Genomic DNA, 21,256 nt, shown 5'->3' with positions numbered 1-21,256 from the left:
CAAAACATTCATCCAAGTAGTAGGATTCAGTACTTCAGTAATGACCAAAGTGTTTGTTTTTACATGTTGACAGCAGAATGATTAGCGTGTGTCTGCTCATTGCTGTCCCATGGGCTGGGCTGCCTGAAGCCAGTGATCCTTTATCTGCCAGTTACAGCTCTTCCATCATTTTCTACATTCCCCTAAAGGATAAAGCAATGTTAATTCCGTTTATTTGTTACAAACCCCATCTTCTGCCCCTACTGTATATTCTGTGGAAACAGTAGCACACAGAAAAGAAGTGTCTATATGCTTGACTGCTACGTTCTGGTAAAAGTGCTTTGCAGGGGGCCATGCATACACAATGAATGTTACTGTGGTACAGAACTTGGATATTCCTTCTATACAATATAATCCCATCATTTCTTTTACTTCATCAAAAAGGTCAAAAGTCTTACTGACTTTGGCTTTGTTCTTGCCAAAAGTCTGTGTTAGAGGAAGTACTCCTAAGTTATGAGTGTGTTTTTTGCACATCGGTCCCTCAGTGTCATTCCACGGAGCCAGACTGCCCTGTCAGGGCAGACTCAATCCCAGATTGTGACCCTGGGAAAATAGCCTTAAGCAGGTGTGGAGGGTAAAACTGGCATTTATATAGATGCTTCTGAAAAGGAAGTACACATATGCATAAGGTTTAACTACTTTATCTGTGTAACTTAAAGGATCATCTGCAATATAACAGTCAGAGGCGAATGTGAGTTGGATAGAGCCATAAGTAAAGAAAAGGGAGACGTTGGTTGTGTACACCAAAGTGGGTATGATATAACTCTTTACAAAAAACAAATCAGATTTAAATGTTTAATTGTTTTCTTTGTTTATCAGAGTTTGGTGATAGAAATTAATTTTTTAATCAAATTTATGACTTATCCATGGATTTCCTCAAAATGTGCCATATACAAATTCACTTCTACCCAGGTGTGTCGGTGCTGCTCTTTAGTTGTGGGGCTGGGAGGTTGGTCGTGAGTAATGTAGAGTGCTTCCCTTTGGAGCTGAGTGGGCTGAGTCCTCATCTCCTTCAGGAGCTAAGTGAGGTGCTTCCTCTTTTGCCCTTGTCCTGCCAGCTCTGAGAATGTCACTGCAAGTGAATACATTTCCTACATTGCAATGTCCCATGAGGCCAGTATTTCTGCCAGAGTACGTCAGACATTTCTATTTTACATGGTTCTCATCACTGTAGCATCTGAGCACTCCACAATCATAAATAGATTTATGCTCCCAACGCTCTTATGAGGTGGGAAGGTGTTCTGCCCATTTTACTGATGGGAACAGAGTCACAGGGTATATTAAATGACTAGTTCAAGGTCACACAGGATGTCTGTGACTGAGTTAATAAATGAAAACTCAGGTCTTCTGAATCCAAGTTCAGTGCCCTACCCACTACACCACACTTCCTCCCTATGGGAAACTGATGGGGGAAACCTTTTGAATTTGAATTAGATTGGTCTAAGAATTCAGTTTGGGTTTGCAGAAAATTACCCATGTTCACATTAACCAGGTGCATTTTTTGTGTGCGTGTTTTGTACTACACTATTCAAAGCAAGCTTTATCACAGGAAGGTTAACTTGACACTAATTAATCATGTCAGATGGTACATTCATACAAGAAATCATTGGCTTTACCAAGCTTTCAGTCAGCACTGATGAATGAAATTAGTCTAGCAGGATAAAGTGTGTTTCTCTCTCTCTCTCTTTTTAAATAACAATTATTGTAGAACATTTAATGTTTTCATTGCCTTCGGTGAACTAGAATTTATTGATGCTTCCTAGTAGACTTGATGTGGAATAGGGATCTGCAGATATTGAATACATTTGCACAAATACATCAGAAAGGAAAGCTGTGAAAATTAGCAGCCTTCCCTAAGGTTAGTGAATGATAAGCTGTTAATTGCCTCTTTCCTGACTATTTTCAGAAAATGGATCTCACTTGGAAATTCATTTTTCTATGCACTGAAATACGCAAGGTCTAGGGTAGTGGGAAGCAGGTGGTGAGAGTGAGAATGGGGTAGGGAAGAGTGGGCAGCCTGGAGGTGGAAAGATGCAGATTTAGATCTGAAAGGGAAAGAGTCAAATGGGGGGACACAGCTTGGATGCTGTCGGGAAAGTAAGGTGGAAGTAAGTGTGTTTTGTGTTTCTAGGGGACTGGTTGGATGAATATGGGTTGAGGCAGAATAGAAAAGGGAACTCGGGAGGCCTCTGTAATGATCTTACAGTTCATTAAATAACAAACCAGTGAATTAGAAAGGAATAAAACAAATGGGAGAGTATCCCTAGTGAACTGCGGCACATAGCCATGTGGTGTTCCCAACCTCCACCTCCAGGACACATCTCCAAATTCCCACACTCACAACACAGTCCGTTATGAGGGAGCACCTCCAAATCACAATCTCTCTAGGCTGCCTCTGAGATCAGGCAGTTAGGAGAAAGGGTTGAGGAGCTAAGATGTGGTGGTAGGAGATGGAGTCTCCTGAATGCCAGGAGTGACTGCCATAAAAGAGTTGCAGCACTGATGGGGTACTATATCACTTTGATTTAAGACCTTGACTGGTGCCACTCTGACTAATAGTTTATGTAATAAAAATGCAGTTTTGGCTGACCCGAAACTATTCGTGAATTTGATGTGAATAATTTCAGTTATTTACAAAATAGCCAGATAAGGAGGAAGAGGTAGGTGCTGGTGACGCTGTTGCCCCTTCTCTACCCTTTCCCCTTTGCAACCTTTAGCCCAGTGGTTAGGGATGTGGAAGAGCTAGGTTCAAATCTCTACTCTGGAACAGATTCAAAATGGACTTTTTCAGTTCCAGTGAAAATTTAAAAAAAAATCACATTATGTTCAACCCAAACACAAAAAAATAATTTTTTTTTAAACTGCCACTGAACCAAAAAATAAGTTATTCACCCAGCTGTACTTGGGAGCACTGGGAACTTTTGCCCTTTGAGTAGTCCTTGCTTCTAAAGTGAAATTAAAAGATTAATGGTCTCTTTGACTATTGTAGCTGATACAAGAGTCTGTTAATAAGGTTTTCTAGCATCCTTAGATAGCAGTTCTAATTTTGCTGACTCTTTTGCCATCTGCAGGAAACTTTAGTTTAAGTTTCAGTTGGGAGGCGAAATGTATGTTGTTTTTTTCACGTGTTACATCACGAAGAGTGAAATATATTTGTCACTGTCCCCAATATGATATGCAAATATTGCCAAAGGTAACTTTTGATTCATACTAGTAAAGTGGTGATTAGAAGGTCTGGTGTAGGAAAAAATAGTGCTTCCCCATAGGATGTAAGAGTCTTTATTTTCAGAATACTTAAGATCCTCCTCTTTTATGTCATATTATGGTTGCTTTGCCAATATGATGGTGTTTTATGTTAATAACTTTGCCCGGTCCAGAATATTGTACATACCTGCTTTCTGTTTTCTTCCTGGGAGGTGGATTCTTGTTGATAAATGTGTGGGTATAGAACAGGTGCTACATCAGTTATTTACATTGTGTTTGTAGTACAGATACAAGGAAATCAGAGTCATGTGAAACTCAGCTGTTTTACTTCACTGTGGTTTGCCAACCTTTTTTTTAATGTTTAGATCCACACAAGTACAGTAACTCCTCACTTAACGTTGTAATTATGTTCCTGAAAAATGCGACTTTAAGTGAAACGATGTTAAGTAAATTAATGTAAATATGGGAGTTAGGTTCCAGGGAATTTTTTTTTCACCAGACAAAAGACCCCCCTCCCCCTACACACTATAAGTTTTAAACAAACAATTTAATACTGGTACGCAGTGATGATGATTGTGAAATTTGGTTGAGGTGGAGGAGTCAGAGTGTGGGATATTTTCCAGGGAATGCCTTTCTGCTAAATGAACTAATAATTGGCTGAGCCCTCAAGGGTTAACTCTCTCACTCTACAAGACAGTAGGAATGGAGGGAGGGGAGAGAGCATAGCAGACTGTGTGTGTGTGTGTGTGTGTGTGAGAGAGAGAGAGAGAGAGAGAGAGCGCTGCGCATTTCCCCTTTAAGTACTCTGCCTTGTTAATTAGATCAGCTTGCTGAGACCGCAGCTGCTGCTGCCAGCAAGCTCCCTCTGTCCTGAGCCTTGTCGTGTGCCCCCCCCCCCCCCGCTTATGGAAGATGGGGTAAGTGGGGTGCAGGGGGGAGGGGGACACCCTGACATTAGCCCACTCTTCCTCCTCTCCCTCCCACCCCCAGCAAGCAGGAATCTCGGGGAGCAGCTCCAAGGCAGAGGGCAGGAGCAGCACATGGCAGTGGGGGGAGGCACAGCTGCAATTGCTAGCCTGCTGGGCAGCTGCTGCACAGGGAACTTAGGGGAGTGGGGAGTTGATGGGGGGCTGCCGGTCCACCCTGGTTCCAAGCTCCCACTAGCTAGCTGCAATAGGCTGCTCTTCCTGCAAGCAGTGGACAAAGCAGGCAGCTGCCAAATGACGTTAGAAGGGAGCATTGCACAACTTTAAATGAGCATGTTCCCTTATTGATCAGCAACATAATAACGAAACAACATTCACCGGGACGACTTTAAGTGAGGAGTTACTGTACTCACCTCCCAACTTTTACCCTGATATTGGAATTTGATGGTCCCCAATCTCAAAGCAAAAGTCGGTCAGAATTGCTGAATCTGTCTTGAAATCATGTAAATCCACTAATTTCACTTGATTTTTGATGCAAACCATAAATCAGTATGGAGACACTAAAGAGCACCACTTCCTGAAGCATCTAGGTTATCATTGGAATTTTCCCATTGAATTACTGACCAGGTAAAAAATCTGAAAATTATCAAACCTTTTGGCTGCATATTGCAGGCCAAATCCTGTGCTTGATTATACATAGGAAGCTCCATTGACTTGAGAAGGATTCAGTGAGGATAAGTGGAAGCAGAATTTGGTTCCAAGGTGTTTAGTGTAGCAAATGGTATTATAAATCCATAATGTTGCAATTTGAAGCCCAAAATAGTAGAGGAACTTGTTTTCATTTAGATAAATCTGCCATTATCATTATAACAATATTTGAGTTTAGTGATATACTTGATCCTTTGATGTGCTGAATACCTTTAGCTCACATAAATGGGGGTTCAGGGCACTCCGTATCTTCCAGAATCAGGGCCTTTGAAGTCTGTTTCCACTGCCGCTGAAGTCAATGGTAAAAATTCAGGATCAGATCCTTTTATTTCTGTTATTAGCAGTTTATCTATAGTATACATCTGGATTCTGTAACTTCTTCTAAACAAAAATTGCCTTTCTACTTACTGAATACCACCATTTTGATCTGTCTTTCCTATAGTGAAAAGCTGTTTTGCTGGTAGAGATGACTTTGAGAAAGTGAGATCAAGGAATAAATTCAAAATCTTGCAGAAGACAAAGGCCATGATTTTGAAGGTATTTAGGTGTTCCTGTGCTCAGTGTTGCAATGCCTAACTGATTTAGGAGCCTACATACCATTTTCAAAAGGAGTTCAGTGCTTAGAGGGCTTAATCCCATTGACTGTCCCATGGGGTTTTGGCTCCTAAGTGCCTAAATGTTTGAAAATGATATTTATGCTCCTAAATCAGTGAGGCATTGCAACACCGAGCACAGCAATACCTTAACACTATGCGAAATCTGGCCCATACCACAGTTACGAATTTTTGTAAAATTAAGCACAAACATTGGGGAAAAAAGTGGTAAGCAAACATCTTGAGTATACTTGACAACATTAAAAAAAAATCAGTTGACCAAATTTTAATGACTATTTCATATTTTGCAGCAAGGCAATGGATAAGAAATTGATAATTTTGCACATCTTTTATGTCAAATCACTTGGTGTGTTAAAGTTTTGACCTTCACAATCCCCGCTTGTCAGCAGACTATACCTATTATGGTTGACAGAATCCTTTCAAGAGACAGAACTATTTGAGCTTCTGTGGAGAAAGCTTTTTCTCTATTTCACCTCATGTGACTGAGTAGGAGACAGAGTATCTTTGAATGGTGCAACTGAGATAATGGGCACTGACACCAACCAAATATAGAGGAAAGAAAAACCGATCAATATCTACAAGAGTTGACATTCACAAATTAGTCTCCATCAAGACATCAGTAACAAGAAGCAATGTTCTCATTGCACTTTTGTGTAACTGAAGTGCTGCTAGTGATAGAACAATACAAAATAAGCTCCAGTAGGTTAAACTGAAATAATTGGTCTCTCTCTAAAGCATTTGGTGATATAGTAGATCCTTTTTCATTCATAGAAGTAGCTGGGAAAGCCATTGTGGTTTACAATACTTTGTAACTTAAGAAGTAAGAGAGAAATTGTGAACACGCCTGAATTAATGGGAGGAGCTCTAGAGAGGTGCATGGGGTGGAATGGATTTTCCTCTTCCTGCAGATTGTGGAGCAGTCATGGAACCGCTCAACAGCTACTGCAGCTAAAAGACTTCAGTAGGCCCTGTGGTTGCTGTATATTTTTATTTTGGAAAAGTAATGAGTCTTGATTGGTAATGCAAGGACTCATTGCTATTAGATTTTTAATAAAGTGGGGAGCCACCACCGTTTTTTGTGAATTTTGAAGGGATTAGTAAATTGCTATTGTATTTCATGGGAAGGATGCTATAGAAAAACTAGATGTGTTCTGTCACATTGCACTAGAGTGGTCTACAGGGGAAAGAAAAGCATTCAGCTATTCCTGACGATGAGTAGTGATGCTAGAATATCTTTACTGTATTGGACCAATAAATCTTTAAGATCCTAAGCAAACAAAAAATTGCTTGTTTATACACTCAAAAGTATCCATGGTGGCTGTATTCATCATACTGGTGAATCACGCAAACAATAGTATCCCCTTTCTGAAATTCTCATAAGTATCAGTTATGCTACAGATGTTCTCTAAATTAAGCAATGATCACCTCTGCTGCAGCAAGATGTCAGCCAACTAATGATGGCTAGGTTGAGTTGAGGGGCAGAATTGGCTAGCTGGCACTCATTCTGTTTAACAATAGGGAGAAAGTTGAAAATATATATTTGTATATAAAATAAAAATATTTGATAGTCGTCATCTTATCCTTTATCTGCCACTTGTCTTTTTGTCCCATTCCTGCAATGAGCTGCATATAGGCGGATCTCCATTAACTTCAGTTGGAGTTCCTCCAGGATTCAGGATCTGCCAGTGCAGAGCTCGTTGCAGGATTGGGGCCTTAGGATCTGTGGAGGTGCTTATGTGATCAGAGCCTTATAGAAGTATACCATAATAATTTGCAATGGAGCTGATCCTGACAACCTTTACTCATGTAGGCAATGTGGCAGGCTGGGACTTGGGAGATCTGGATTCTAGTCCTGGCTCTGGCCTTCTGGGTGACCTTGGACAAGTCACTTCCCCTTTATGTACCTCAGTTTCCCCCTCTGTAAATTGGACATATTGTCACTGACCTCCTTTGTAAAGTGCTTTGAGACCTATGGATGAAAAATGCTATATAAGAGCTAGGTGGTGTTGGTGTTGTGTGAGTTGTTCTATTGAAGTTAATGGAACTGCATGCATGTATGTATGAGAATTACTTGCGAGAGTAAGGATTATAGTTATGGACACACTTTAAATAAATTTCAATAATCAATTCTTTTATAAGCTAAATTATTATAACTGACTGCTTTTCCTTATGCAGTAAGATAAAATGAAGTGCTATTAATGTATTCCTAATACATTAAAAGTGTGCTGCAGTTCTTCTGAACTCTTATTTTTGCTCTTTAGTGTTCAACTATTTTATTTGAGATTTGTTGTATCTTGGTGATACCCATCACTTTTGTCCCAAATTCTGCTTTCAGTTTAAACTAGGGTACATTGAAATGTCTCCCTTTAGAAGAAAACATTTAACATGAGTTAAAGTTCTGTAGATATGTATGATGAAAAGTTAAGAGAATGAAATTTCATATTGCACTTAACTAGACTTCTGATTTTTAACTGATTTATAAAAAGCCCATGGTGAGACTCCTTAAGAATTGAAGAGCACTCCAACTTTGAAAGACACATCTACCAAACACCACCTTGTTGTATCAACCAGGAAAGGTACTAACAAACTTCAACAGGACTTTATTTTTACAGTGGAAACCTCTTTACTAAGCTGCTGCTGCACCCTCTGTAACTCACTCAGCCTTCTCAACTCCTCCCCCCTTCCTGTTTCCTGTCCTTTCAGACTCCCAACAGCCAGTGCTCCCAGTTCTAATAATCACAAGCAGCATCTAAACACCACATTCCCTCCTCTCTTAAGAAACTGTCCCACGGAGAAGTCATCCAATGCAGACTGGGTGTTGGCATAATCTCCTCTTGGTGCATAGACAGGTGCAAGATAAGAAGCATTCCATACCCGCCCATCAGAAAGTCGATAGGTGTAAGGTCCCTTCTCCTCTATGATTTTAAGAAGAGCTGTGAATTTATGGTCCCCTTTGCATAAGATTCCAGGTTTTCATATTCTAACGAAGGAACCACACTCAAACTTTGGTTCCTTAGCACCCCGCTGCTTGTCTGTGAAAGCCTTAGACTTTGCTTGGTTCTGTTCAACTGTTTTTCTCACATCATCCTTGTTTGGGGCATCAGGTCGTGCCTTTAACAATCCAGCAATGTTCAGTTTAGTATTCATCTGTTTCCCATGCAGTAACTCTGCGGGTGATCTTTGTGTTGTGGCATGTCGTGTAGCCCGTTATGCTTGCAAGAAATCAGTAGTGAAGGGTATCCACAATCGCCCTTCCAGTTTAGCTGTTTGCAAACTCTCTTTCAAACTTCTGTTAAACCGTTCAATTTCCCCATTGGCTTGAGGGTAATATAGGGATGACCTTCTGTGTAAAATGTTCCTCTCTGCTAGAAAAGTTTCAAACTCCAGGGAAGTAAATTGACTACCATTATCTGAAACCAGTTCTTTGGGGTTACCTTCCCTGCTAAAAACTGAAAAGAGGAATTTAATTACTGTAGCAGAAGAAATTTTTGATGTAAACGTTACCTCAGGCCATTTACTGAAATAGTCTATTAAAGTGATGGCATAACGACAGTCAATTGGAGCAGTATCAAAGGGTCCTACAATGTCAATCGCCACTTTTTCCCATGCAGATTCAGGAAGAGGAACAGGCTGTAATGGAGGGGTACATGTCACTGCTGTCTTATCATGCATTTGGCAAGTGACACAGGATTTTATGAGTGCTTCAGTTTGAAAGTCCATCCCTGGCCACCAATACAGATCCCGTAGTCGTTGTTTGGTTCTGACAATTCCTTGATGAGTATCATGTGCCAGGTGTATGAGTTTTGACTGTAATTCTTCTGGCACAAGTAGCCGGTGTGTACCTCATAGCATACAGCCATCAAGCAAAGGAAGTTCATCCCGAACTCTAAAATAAGGCAGCAAAACTGAGTCAAGGTTTTTAAGGTTACTGGGCCATCTCTTTGTCAGAAATTCCAGTAGTTTTTGTTGAATTGGACACGCTGAACAAGCAGCTTGAAATTGTTCTCTTGTAACTGCAGTACGAGTGCTTGTAATAAGTGCAACTACTACATCCTCATCCTCCAGTGGACCCTCTGGTGAAGGCAAAGGCAGGCGAGAAAGGCAATCAGCTACCACATTTTTGTTTCCAGGCTTATATTCTAGTTCATAATTGAAAGACCGTAGTCTTGCAGACCATCTAGCAATACGATATCCTGCTCTTCCCAGTCCTTTCATGGTGAGCAACGTCGTCAAAGGGCTGTGGTCTGTGCGCAACTTGAACGTGCGGCCTCGCAGGTAAGTTCTCCATTTTTCAGTAGCCCAGACACAAGCAAGTACTTCTTTTTCGATTGTAGAATATTTTCTCTCAGCATTACTTAGTGTCCTTGAAGCAAATGCAACAGTCCTCTCTGCGTTGTCCTCATGAAGTTGTGTGAGGACAGCCCCAAGTCCATAATCAGAAGCATCAGTAGTTACAATTGTGGGCAATGCGGGACTGAATAGTGCAAGTACTGGACTATGTACAATCAAGTCTTTCACCGTTTCAAAACTAGCTTGTGCGTCCATTGTCCACACTAAGGTTGAACTTCTCCAACTTCTCCATAGTAATTCTTGTAATGGTTCAATGACAGAAGCATAATTGGGAATGAATTTTGCATACCAGGAGGTAAGACCCAAGAAGGAATGTAAGGTTTGCAAATCTGTTGGAGGAGGAGCATTTGAAATTGCCAGGATATGATATGGATCAGGTTTTAGTCCAGCCTGTGAAATTGTATGCCCCAGAAAGGAGAGTTCAGTTTGCCTAAATTTGTATTTGGACCTGTTGAGCTTGAGGCCTGCTTTGCTGATGCAGTTTAGTACAGACTGCAGGTTACTGTCATGCTCCTCAGTAGTATTTCCAAACACGATAATATCATCCAAATAGCACTGAACTCCATGTTGATTCTTCAGAATCAATGACATCATTTTTTGAAGGCACTTGGGGCTGATGCGAGACCGTATGGAACACGTTTAAAACAAAATAGTCCCTCGTGGAATAAATGCTGTGAGGTCTCTATCGTCATGCAACATAACCTGGTGATATGCGCTCTGCAAATCAAGAGTAGAAAACATCTTTGCTCCATGGAGTTCTGCAAATACTACTTCTATGTGAGGAAGAGGGTGGCTGTCAATCACAATAGCTTTATTTGGCTCCCATAAGTCCACACAAAGGCGAATGACTCCACCCTTCTTCTGCGTCACTACTATAGGTGAAACCCATTCCGAGGAGTTAATCTCTTCAATAATGTCCTTTTGAACAAGTTTTCTAAGTTCCTCTGAAACAGCTTCTCTGACTGAAAATGTTAAGCGCTGTAATTTCTGTCGTACAGGCATCACATTATTTCGCATTTTAACTTTATGCAGAAAACCATAAGCACAGCCCAGTTTCTCCTCAACCTGGTGTTGGGTCCCAGCTGAAACTGGTGTGTGTACCGCAAGAGTGCTTTGCTGAGGAAGATCAATTCGTCCATTAACTACCCTGAGATTTAAAGCAGCCAATAAATCTCTGCCAAGGATAGGAGTGCCTTTGTGGACAATGTAGAACTCTGCAGTTACACAGTAATCACCAAAAGTAACTATTGCTGGCAGGCAGCCTTGTACTGGAATATGGTTTTTCAAATAGCACACCAACTGAAGTTTGGGTTCAGTAAGAGGCACATCTTTAAAGTAAAGCAAATAGATGGAATCAGGTAGTATAGATACTGCTGAGCCAGTGTCCAACATTAGCTGAATAGAGTGTGATTTGCCTGAGGGTATGGCGGAAACGTTTACGGTGCACTTTATTTGTTCTGGAATATGTGCAGTGTTGATTTTGTCCACACTCAGCACAGTAACATCTGGTATTGTAACTGCATGCACCTGTTGATTGAACTGGCTACTGCGACATACTTTAGCAAAATGTCCAATCTTTTTGCAATGATTGCACTGAGCAACTTTTGCTGGACATCCTGTGTAGCTTGCAAAATGATGTGGGGATCCACAGCGAAAGCATGTATTTTGAATTTGCTGATTCAGTGGCTTTTCATTAGTTTTCCCCTTGCAATTGTTTGTCTGCAGCGATAGTGAACTTCTCTGCAAAGTATCAGAGGGGTAGCCGTGTTAGTCTGGATCTGTAAAAGCAGCAAAGCGTCCTGTGACACCTTATAGACTAACAGACGTATTGGAGCATGAGCTATTGTGGGTGAATACGACGTGCATCCGACAAAGTGGGTATTCACCCACGATAGCTCATGCTCCAATACGTCCGTTAGTCTATAAGGTGCCACAGGACTCTTTGCTGCTTTTCTGCAAAGGAGTCACAGCCTGGACTGTGCCTCCTGTATCCTTGCTCATTATTTTAATTTCAGCTGTTGCTGACTCAATCTGAGTAGCAATGGTTATTGCTTTTTCTAGTGTAAGTTGTGGTTCTAGAAGTAAATGTTCTCTTACACAAAGCATGGTGGTTTTCTCAATGAGCTGGTCTCTAATCATCTCATCTGCCATATTCCCAAAGTCACAAGTTACAATCAGACTCCTGAGGGAAGCAAGATACTGCATTATAGTCTCCCCTGGTTTCTGCTCACGCTGGCGAAATCTGTAGCGATTAGCTACTACGTTCACTTTTGGCACAAAAAAGTTCTTTAATGCAGTGAGTGCAGTCTCATATTTATCATCTGCAAGGGGAAAAGTGTAAAATATACACTGCCCTTCTGCTCCAAGGCAGTGGATTAGCAGAGCATGCTTTCTTACTTCAGAAATCTCTGTAGCACTGATTGCAAGCAGATAAGTCTCAAACATATGGATCCAGACAGTAAAAGCAATTGGAGGCTCACCCGGGCTTTGCAGAAAGGGTGCAGGTGGGTTCAGAGGCAGAAGATCCATCCTCGTCGCCAAAATGTTGTATCAACCAGGCAAGGTACTAACAAACTTCAACAGGACTTTATTTTTACAGTGGAAACCTCTTTACCAAGCAGCTGCTGCTTCACCCTCTGTAACTCTCACTCAGCCTTCTCAACTCCTCCTCCCTCCTTCCTGTTTCCTGTCCTTTCAGACTCCCAACAGCCAGTGCTCCCAGTTCTAATAATCACAAGCAGTATCTAAACACCACACACCTTTAATCCTTTCCCCTCAAACTCTGTGCAAAGTACATAAGAAATTAGAAAATGAGAGAGCAGACTAGAAGCTAAAGGAGCAAAACAACACTGTAATAAGTAAACAAAAAAATTAAGGAAAATTATTTAGTCCCTATTGCACATGAAGTTTCCATTAGGATGTAATTTACACTTTTATAACATCAAGCTTATGAAAGAAATGCATTTTAGAGGACAAATAATGAGAAAGTTCAAGCAGCCACTAAAAATGTGAAAGATCAAAGTCATGGTCCTAAAGGACTAGCAAAATTATCACTACAAATAGAGATCCCTTTAAACTGACTGTCAAACAAGGAAATCAATTTACACTCTTAAAAGTGGTCCCATTGTTCTGAAATCAGGGATGAAACTTAATACAAATTTCAACAATTCACTGTATAGATGCGATATAGAGTTAGCCTACCCAGGGGTGGATCCAGAATGGTGATGCACCAGATTCTAATGTGGCACTCGCTGATAGGCAGCTATGAGTAATACCAAACCCAAGAGTTCAAAAATCAGAAGACCAACCAAAATAAACTTAAGTAATTTCTAACCAGAACAGTACACACAAATCAGCCCCATTACATGTCCTGCAGCAAGCACAAAACTTATTGGAAAATACACTAAAGGCCAACTTATTTTTGTCCAGTATGTAGTCTCTACTCACTTTTCATATTGACCTCAGTGAGAGTTCTGCTGGAGAAGGACTTAAGGTTTGGGCTGCCATTTGCAGATTGGTGAGTAATACTTTAGATGTTGCCATGTTATTCCCCTGTTGCTAGTGACTGAACCCTTTTGATGCTGATATCATTCCTGAAATCTGATCCACACTAATGGCCCTAATGCAGGCATGGAGTCCCTTCGAACTCTGTGGGACTCTGAGTGTACAGAGGACTGCCTACATGGACCAAATTTTTCAGGCTTGGAACCTTAGTAATTTTACCTTTTGTGGTACATTGGTTTTTTAAGTGTTATTTATAATGTATACTTGTGAAGGTACCAGTAATACAGACGATTTAACTCATGTGCTCATTGAGTGCTACTACAGTGGAATCTGGTATTGCTGACAATGTTGCCATTGAACAACTTAAATACAGCTAGACATTCTTGAAGCTAGCTTTGGTTGTGTAAACTGTACTAGGATATGCTGGACTGAATGCATGATATTGGTACAACATGAGTGTCCTTCTATTCTTTTGTTTTACTGCCAGTGCTCTTCAGCGCTTATTTGCACCTGCCTCTAGTTATGATTCACTTTTTATTTTAGCTTCATCCTGTACTGCTGATCGGAAAGTATAAACAATACCAAATTGTCTTGTCAGTATTATATGTTAATCCCTCGCAAATACAAAACCCTAAGTACTGTCTATACTGGTACGAATTTGTTGGATTAACAGCATAATTTACAAAGTGTGATTGTTGCTGAAGAAACAAAGTATGTTACTGCGCACGATAAATGAAAAGAGAAAAACCTAAGTTTTAATTGCCAATGTGAATTTTTTGTATGACTTCAGTTTATGCTTTTGAGGTTATTAGCTGGCAACATAAAAGATAATCAGATAGTATTGTAGAAAATAACACAACTCAATTTTTAAAATTGAATAAAATTGACAGTTTATTTTACTATGTAATAAAATAAACTTTCTTAAGTAGTTAACTGAAATATAACTGAAAAATTAACCAAACCCAGCAAGTATTTTAAAAAAAACAACTCTAATACTTACAAAACATATAAGTGTGACCTTTGTATTTTTAAATGTTGATTCACTAACTGTTGACTTTAGTCCAAAAGACATGAGCAGTAGGGACCTGTTTCTTGCAGTTTTATGAATTACCCATTGCAATCATCTACCAATACCTCTAATTGAACATCAAGGTTAGTTTTAAGTTTTTTTAATATCCTCTATCCAACTATAGTTCTTTCCAGAGGCAAAATTTTCTGCGTGCTGCAGCATTTGTTCAGTAAAAGATTGTAGTGTGGGTGGGAAAACAAATTAAGAACGGTTCATGGGTATCCCTTTAGAGCTGTGAGTGACCACAGCACAGCTCTTTAATCGAGCCACAGCATCAATGCTGGTTATAATGTATAATGATAACATGCCACATTCAGACTAACACAAAGCTGTTACCTGATTGTACATACATTTAAGATCTAATTCAATACTTTTGATAAAAGCAAGTTGGAAGTTTAAACCCCAGTTTCATTAGCTTCCACGCCAAATTCTATTATATCAGAAACACTGAAGTACAGAATCACTAGAACTACATTTAAAAAAAAATGAAATAAAGCTCTGCATAGGGTTCTATTCTTCTGTTGAATAAGGCTTCCTATTACACTTTCAGTAAGTTCATGGTTGTTATTGAAACCCTTCCTCACATGTTACATTTGTATTTGTACTGGTATCTAATCAGGAGAAGTGAAAATTTCAGCTTTGATGTTTAGCATGGTAATTATGCTCTACTGTTTTATGTTGTTTTAATTTTGTTAGCCACGTATTTGGATGATTAAACAATAATTAGTAGTTTTTGCCAAAGCTGGTGCCTTTCACTGTGACTGTTCAGCTTTTAAAAGCTAAGTGCCACTATGCTAGAAGTTGGTGTTGCTGATAGTATTGGCATTGAAGAATTTAAGGACAGTCTAGGTGTATTTAAGGTTGCTTTGGACATATAAACAATTCTGTGTTGGCTGGATTCACTTGTCTGACCAAACTGCATTCAGTACAGGACTGGTGGAGGAGGGGTGGCAGGAAGGTGAGGGGGCAGCAGGGAAAAAGGAAGCTTAATGTCAACTTTGCAGCTTCCTTATCTTGTTGCTAATCATTGGCAGGCTAGGGCAGCCCTTGCTGCAACATAGAACAGCCTTAGGTTTGGCTGTCCTTGGCCCGAGGAGGCCATTCTCACAGCCGGGAATCCGTAAAACACAGATATATTCCAGCTTTTCCCCCACTCATGAAGTTCCCTGGTGCTTTTGGGTAGCAGGGCCAACTCTATGCCACCTGGGGATTCTCCCAGGCTTGGGAATCCTTAGATGGGAAGTTCTCAAGTTTTTGGTTGCTTTGTGCCCTGGAGCAGTGTAAATCAGGCTGAATAGGGCCAAGGATCTGGATCACAAAGATTTACTAGAATCAGCCCTTAACACTTGACTAGAAAATTCATACCAACTTTAACCTTATAGCAGACAGAATTCTATAATGTTTTTTGGAGCCAGGAGCTTGAGGCCAGGAGAACAGTTCCTGAATACCAGAGACTGCCGCAGTATCTCTTTTGGCTAACCATATAATCTTCTACCTCAGTGTTCCCATCTGTAAAATTGGGACAATAATATCTAGTTCTTTATGGTTCTTTGAGATCCTTAGATAAAAAGTCAACTGTTTATTACTTAAAATATTAGTAATCTATATTAGCAAATTCTATGTAATTTAAGTTTATCGTATATGCCTAAAAGTAATTTAATCCAAATTTACAATTTTTTTGCAGTTTTACACAGCTATCTAATATATGTATAGATCATTCATATATTCTTAAAAGCAAATATTTCTTAAGAGACTTGGTAAAATTCATGATTCTACTCTACTTATTTTTAGCAAATCAATATCTGTTCTAAAGTGTTTCACAGTTCCTAACCAACAAGCCATTCCTGCTTATTTCAGAAGTCATTTCAACAGCTTTGTTTTCCTCTCCTGACTCAATATTTTTCACTGTAAGAAATGATGGAATGTAATTTGCCAGTATATATGATTATATTTATTCTACATAGTCATAGCCACATAGATTGCTAAAGGCTGTGTGGAGTGAATTTAGGTTAATCCATGAAACATTTTCTGTGATTGAAAAAGGAATATGAAATCAGAAACAGCTATATTTAAAATGAATAAGTAATATACAAGGAAATATCTGGAATAACTATTCCTGATTAACACCATGTTTATACACTCTTATTGTGGAGTGCCTTGTCCCATTTCCATTTACTGTGAAAGTGGACTAGTCTAAACAGGAACAAGGAACTATTATTTGAGGGGGAGGGATAGCTCAGTGGTTTGAGCATTGGCCTGCTAAACCCAGCATTGTGAGCTCAATCCTTGAGGGGGCAATTTAGGGATATGGGGCGAAAATCTGTCTGGGGATTGGTTCTGCTTTGAGCATGGGGTTGGACTAGATGACCTCCTGAGGTCCCTTCCAATCCTGATATTCTATGATTCTGGAATAAGTGTGCTAACATGTGCAGTTTTTCTGGAAAAGCTATTGTGCTTTAAATTCACATCCTACCTTAATCCAAATTCATAGATTCCAATGTCAGTAGGGGCCACTATGATCATCCCCAAAATAATTCCCAGAGCAGGTCCTTTAAGAAAGCATTCAATCTTGATTCAAAAATTATCAGTGATGGAGAATCCACCACAACCCTTGGTAAATTATTCCAGTGGTTAATTACTCTCACTGTTAAAAATGTGTACCTTATTTCCAGACAGAATTTGTCTAGCTTAGTTAACTTTCAAGTGTAGACAAGCCCTAAAACAAGACTATTTTAGGTAATTTGCCAGTGTAACATCCTATATGAGGATTCTCTGGAATAATGCTTTTTTAATTTTTGTGTGTGTAAGATTAGACTGTACAGCTAAATAAAGGAAACAAACCTAGTTAAAGAAATAACACAAGATCAATATCTGAAATGTTTATATCCTTTCCCTTACAATATAATTGATTCCTTCTTTCCCTTCATGGCTGGTATCAAGGGAGTGTTTTGTTTAAGACTACATCCTCTTGCCATTTAAGTGTTTTCTAGAAGAAAAGTCAAGGAATCATTTCTGTCAACAAGAACAAAGCAGGAAATACTGTAATAGGGAAGGAACTTTTGGCGTTTAGAAATATCAACTTTATTATTGTAAATCTTCATTTTTTAGGTAACTGCAAGAAAAAATAAATATAGGAGTATTTACCAAGAAATTAGAGAATTACAAACCTGATTAGAACCATCACTTTTGCTGTACATGGTGGGGCTGCCTGAAAGGGGAACTGCAATTTTTTTTTTAAATTCTTAAAACTCCTTTATATGTTTTCTCCCTTTTTAGCCATTATGCAGACATAATTTAAAAATGTAATTAATAGTACATTTTCACACAAGTAAAATGCCTCCTTCCTTAGCTCCTCAGCTACAGATTTCCTCTTTTTCTTGCCAGGTCAAGCGATAGCATAAGTACCATAAATAAAACTTTGGAAAGAAACATTCCATTCTAAGGACTTGGTCCTTTTTTTATTAAAATCAATGGCAAATCTCCCATTGACTTAAGTAGGATCAGAAGTGGGCCCTAAATCCTGTTTTCATCATTTTTCTTTTTCTCTTTCTTTCTGTCATAGTATTTGTGATGTCATTTGGGCAATGAAACCAAAAAGTCAGCTTAGGTTTCATGCAGAGGTGGGGTAAAATACAGAGCTCATTACATTTTTAAACAACTATATGTAGTTTCATCTATTGGGATCTTATCTGTAGTTTTTAACTTTTGGCAAAACTTTTTCACTTCTCCTTTAAGTAGAGATTGCCAAAGGATGCTTAATTGTTGATGTTTTTTAAAAAATGAATTAAAAAACAAACAAGAACAATGAGTTAGATTCTGATTTCCATCACTGTAACTGAGATCAGTATGTGTCACAAACAGTCACAAACTGTTCCCATACATACCAGTCCTCCTTATATGCCTTTCCCATCCCAACATCAGAGTAATTATTTAAAAAAGCAAAACAAAACAGAACACAAATCTGACTCCTACCTCTGGTTTTCTGAGTACATCTTGTTTTCCCTGTGCTTGCCTTTTTTTATATTACAAACTCTTTCAAGATAGGAAATATCTCCATATTAGCATCTACTTCAGTTCTGAACATAGTGGTGCTTAATAGTAAATATCTAATAAAAAGAACTCCTATGTATTGGATGTTCAATCCTAAACTCATAATCTCCTTTTACACGTAGCTCTATTTTTATATAATTGTACTATTGACATTAATTGAATGCATTTAAACAGTGGTGACGTTTCCTCACCTACATTGGGAAAGATTGTTCTTTTTTTCTGCTTTGTCTAATTATTTTTTTTCATTGCTATAATGTCTGAAACTCTGACAAAATTTTCTGTTGCAGAAATCTGTTCCAAACTGTGATGTAAATTTTAATTAAAACATTTTGATATATAGACTCAATAAAACATTGAAGAGAGGAAAAAATTCCTTCAGCAATTTTGATGTATTAGATCCCGTATCAGCCAATCCTAACACACTCAAAGTTACTATGAGGTAGTTGGTGATTTCAGACGATCCTAATTTTTTAAAGTCTAGATTGATCCTTTGACTTGACTCAGTAACAATTCCTCCCTTTTCCTCCCCTTCCCAAACTAAAAGGAGAGCAAGTTGAGCTCTTTTCAGGGTGCACTTTAACACTCCCTTCTCATGCCTGGCCAGTTGTGCCTGCTGGGCATGTGGGTGGTGGAGGCATGACTATGCCCATTACTCACCTCTTACTACCCTTCCCTGCCCACTTGCTCACAGAAGGGAGTATTAGGGACCATTGCATCTCTGAGTTTTGGATAAAAGCAAAGTGATATGGTAGCAGGCCATTAACAACATGTACAGAATAGTGCATTCAAATACCAGAGGCCATACACACTTAACTCAAAGGAATGAAACAAGTATAGAGTCTGTGGATCCAGTTAATTGTTGCCCTGCACCTGATGTAGTAATTTGTACCAATTCGAAGAGCGTGCAATAGTTCTCTTTTCTCATTTTAACAGATAGATCTACTGATAATTTGTTCATATGAACACAATGGCAAAATCTGATATTTTTAGTTTTCTATAAAACATAAATTATAATTATTCTTAGAAATATTTGTTAGTTTCCAGACAATTAATAAATAGGAATGACATTTTATGTATTAGAATAAATAATTCTGAAACATGATCTGCTGATCAATTGTGGCCTGCAGTGGCTAAATTTTATAAAGTAATGACAGATGCCTAATGTGTAAATAAAAATGTAAAACCTTTTAAATTTATAATATTTTTCCCTAGTTTGTCATCAATAAGGAGAATTTAGTAATTAATTGACAAGAGAAGTAAGGCCTGGTCTACACCTAAAAATTAGGTTGACCTAGGCATGTTGCTCAAGGGTATGAAAAATTTATACGCCTGAGAGATGTAATTAAGCCCTGGTATAGTCACCACTAGGTCGATGAAAGCATTCCATCAGCCTAGCTACAGGCTCTTGAGGGGGAGAATTTACTATAACGATGGAAAAATCTCTGCCATCACTGTAGCCCTTGCAGCGTAGACATACTCTAGTGTTTTTATTGGAAATCATAAGGTGCACTTTTTGGAAAGCATATTATGGGTTTATAGTTGCATTAAAATACTTACAATAGATGTATTACATTTTCAAATGAACAATGAATGGAGGCGAATTTATTTTAATAAACTCAGTAGGCTGTAAATGGTATAATTCTATCCAGAAAGCAATATTAGTGATTAAACATTAACTTTGAAACTTCTTATGGTTTGTGTATTAAGCCTTTCTAAAAAGATTGTTATGGAAAATCTAGAAGCAAGTAACTTTAAAGGAATTAACATAGGATAGTAGCATTTGGCACAAAATAAAGTAGGTTTAAAGTGAGGATTATATTTTCAGAAGCAGGTTTAAAGCAGGTTTAAAAATGAAAATAAGTTTGTAATGTTGAAAGCTGAATTAACTGAAGTCATCTATCTGCCGCCCTGACCGGGAAAACCGAGAGGTCTGCTGCTTGCCAGGAGCTAGGATACACGATGTGACGGAGAGACTGCCGAGACTCATCAAGCCCTCGGATCGCTACCCCTTCCTGCTTCTCCACGTGGGCACCAATGATACTGCCAAGAATGACCTTGAGCGGATCACTGCAGACTACGTGGCTCTGGGAAGAAGGATAAAGGAGTTTGAGGCGCAAGTGGTGTTCTCGTCCATCCTCCCTGTGCAAGGAAAAGGCCGGGGTAGAGACCGTCGAATCGTGGAAGTCAACGAATGGCTACGCAGGTGGTGTCGGAGAGAAGGCTTTGGATTCTTCGACCATGGGATGGTGTTCCAAGAAGAAGGAGTGCTAGGCAGAGACGGGCTCCACCTAACGAAGAGAGGGAAGAGCATCTTCGCCAGCAGGCTGGCTAACCTAGTGAGGAGGGCTTTAAACTAGGTTCACCGGGGGAAGGAGACCAAAGCCCTGAGGTAAGTGGGGAAATGGGATCCTGGGAGGAAGCACAAGCAGGAGAGCGCAAGAGGGGAGGACTCCTGTCTCATGCTGAGAAAGAGGGACGATCATTGAGTTATCTTAAGTGCCTATACACAAATGCAAGAAGCCTGGGAAACAAGCAGGGAGAACTGGAAGTCCTGGCACAGTCAGGGAACTATGATGTGATTGGAATAACAGAGACTTGGTGGGATAACTCACATGACTGGAGTACTGTCATGGATGGATATAAACTGTTCAGGAAGGACAGGCAGGGCAGAAAAGGTGGGGGAGTTGCATTGTATGTAAGAGAGGAGTATGACTGCTCAGAGCTCCGGTATGATACTGCAGAAAAACCTGAGTGTCTCTGGATAAAGTTGAGAAGTGGGAGCAACAAGGGTG

At 39.4% G+C, this 21,256-nt stretch overlaps 1 protein-coding gene across 6 annotated transcripts in view; it reads left to right on the top strand.

The window, feature by feature from the left end:
- MCTP1 (multiple C2 and transmembrane domain containing 1) overlaps positions 1-21,256 on the top strand; it is a 473,721-nt gene that overhangs the window by 105,213 nt on the left and 347,252 nt on the right. Inside the window, exon 1 of one of the 6 annotated variants that reach the window (XM_065550189.1) lies at positions 14,413-14,497. The exons of the other annotated variants lie outside the window; for them this stretch is intronic. The gene's annotated coding sequence lies outside the window, so the exon portion shown is untranslated. Of the gene's footprint in view, positions 1-14,412; positions 14,498-21,256 lie in introns of those variants that run through there. 6 annotated transcript variants of the gene reach the window in all.

This window comes from Chrysemys picta, chromosome 6 (assembly GCF_011386835.1).
Source record: "Chrysemys picta bellii isolate R12L10 chromosome 6, ASM1138683v2, whole genome shotgun sequence".
In the NCBI taxonomy this organism is placed as follows: Eukaryota; Metazoa; Chordata; order Testudines; family Emydidae; genus Chrysemys; species Chrysemys picta.
The sequence above is the reverse complement of the archived record's forward strand: the minus strand, read 5'-3'. Positions and strand labels throughout refer to the sequence as shown.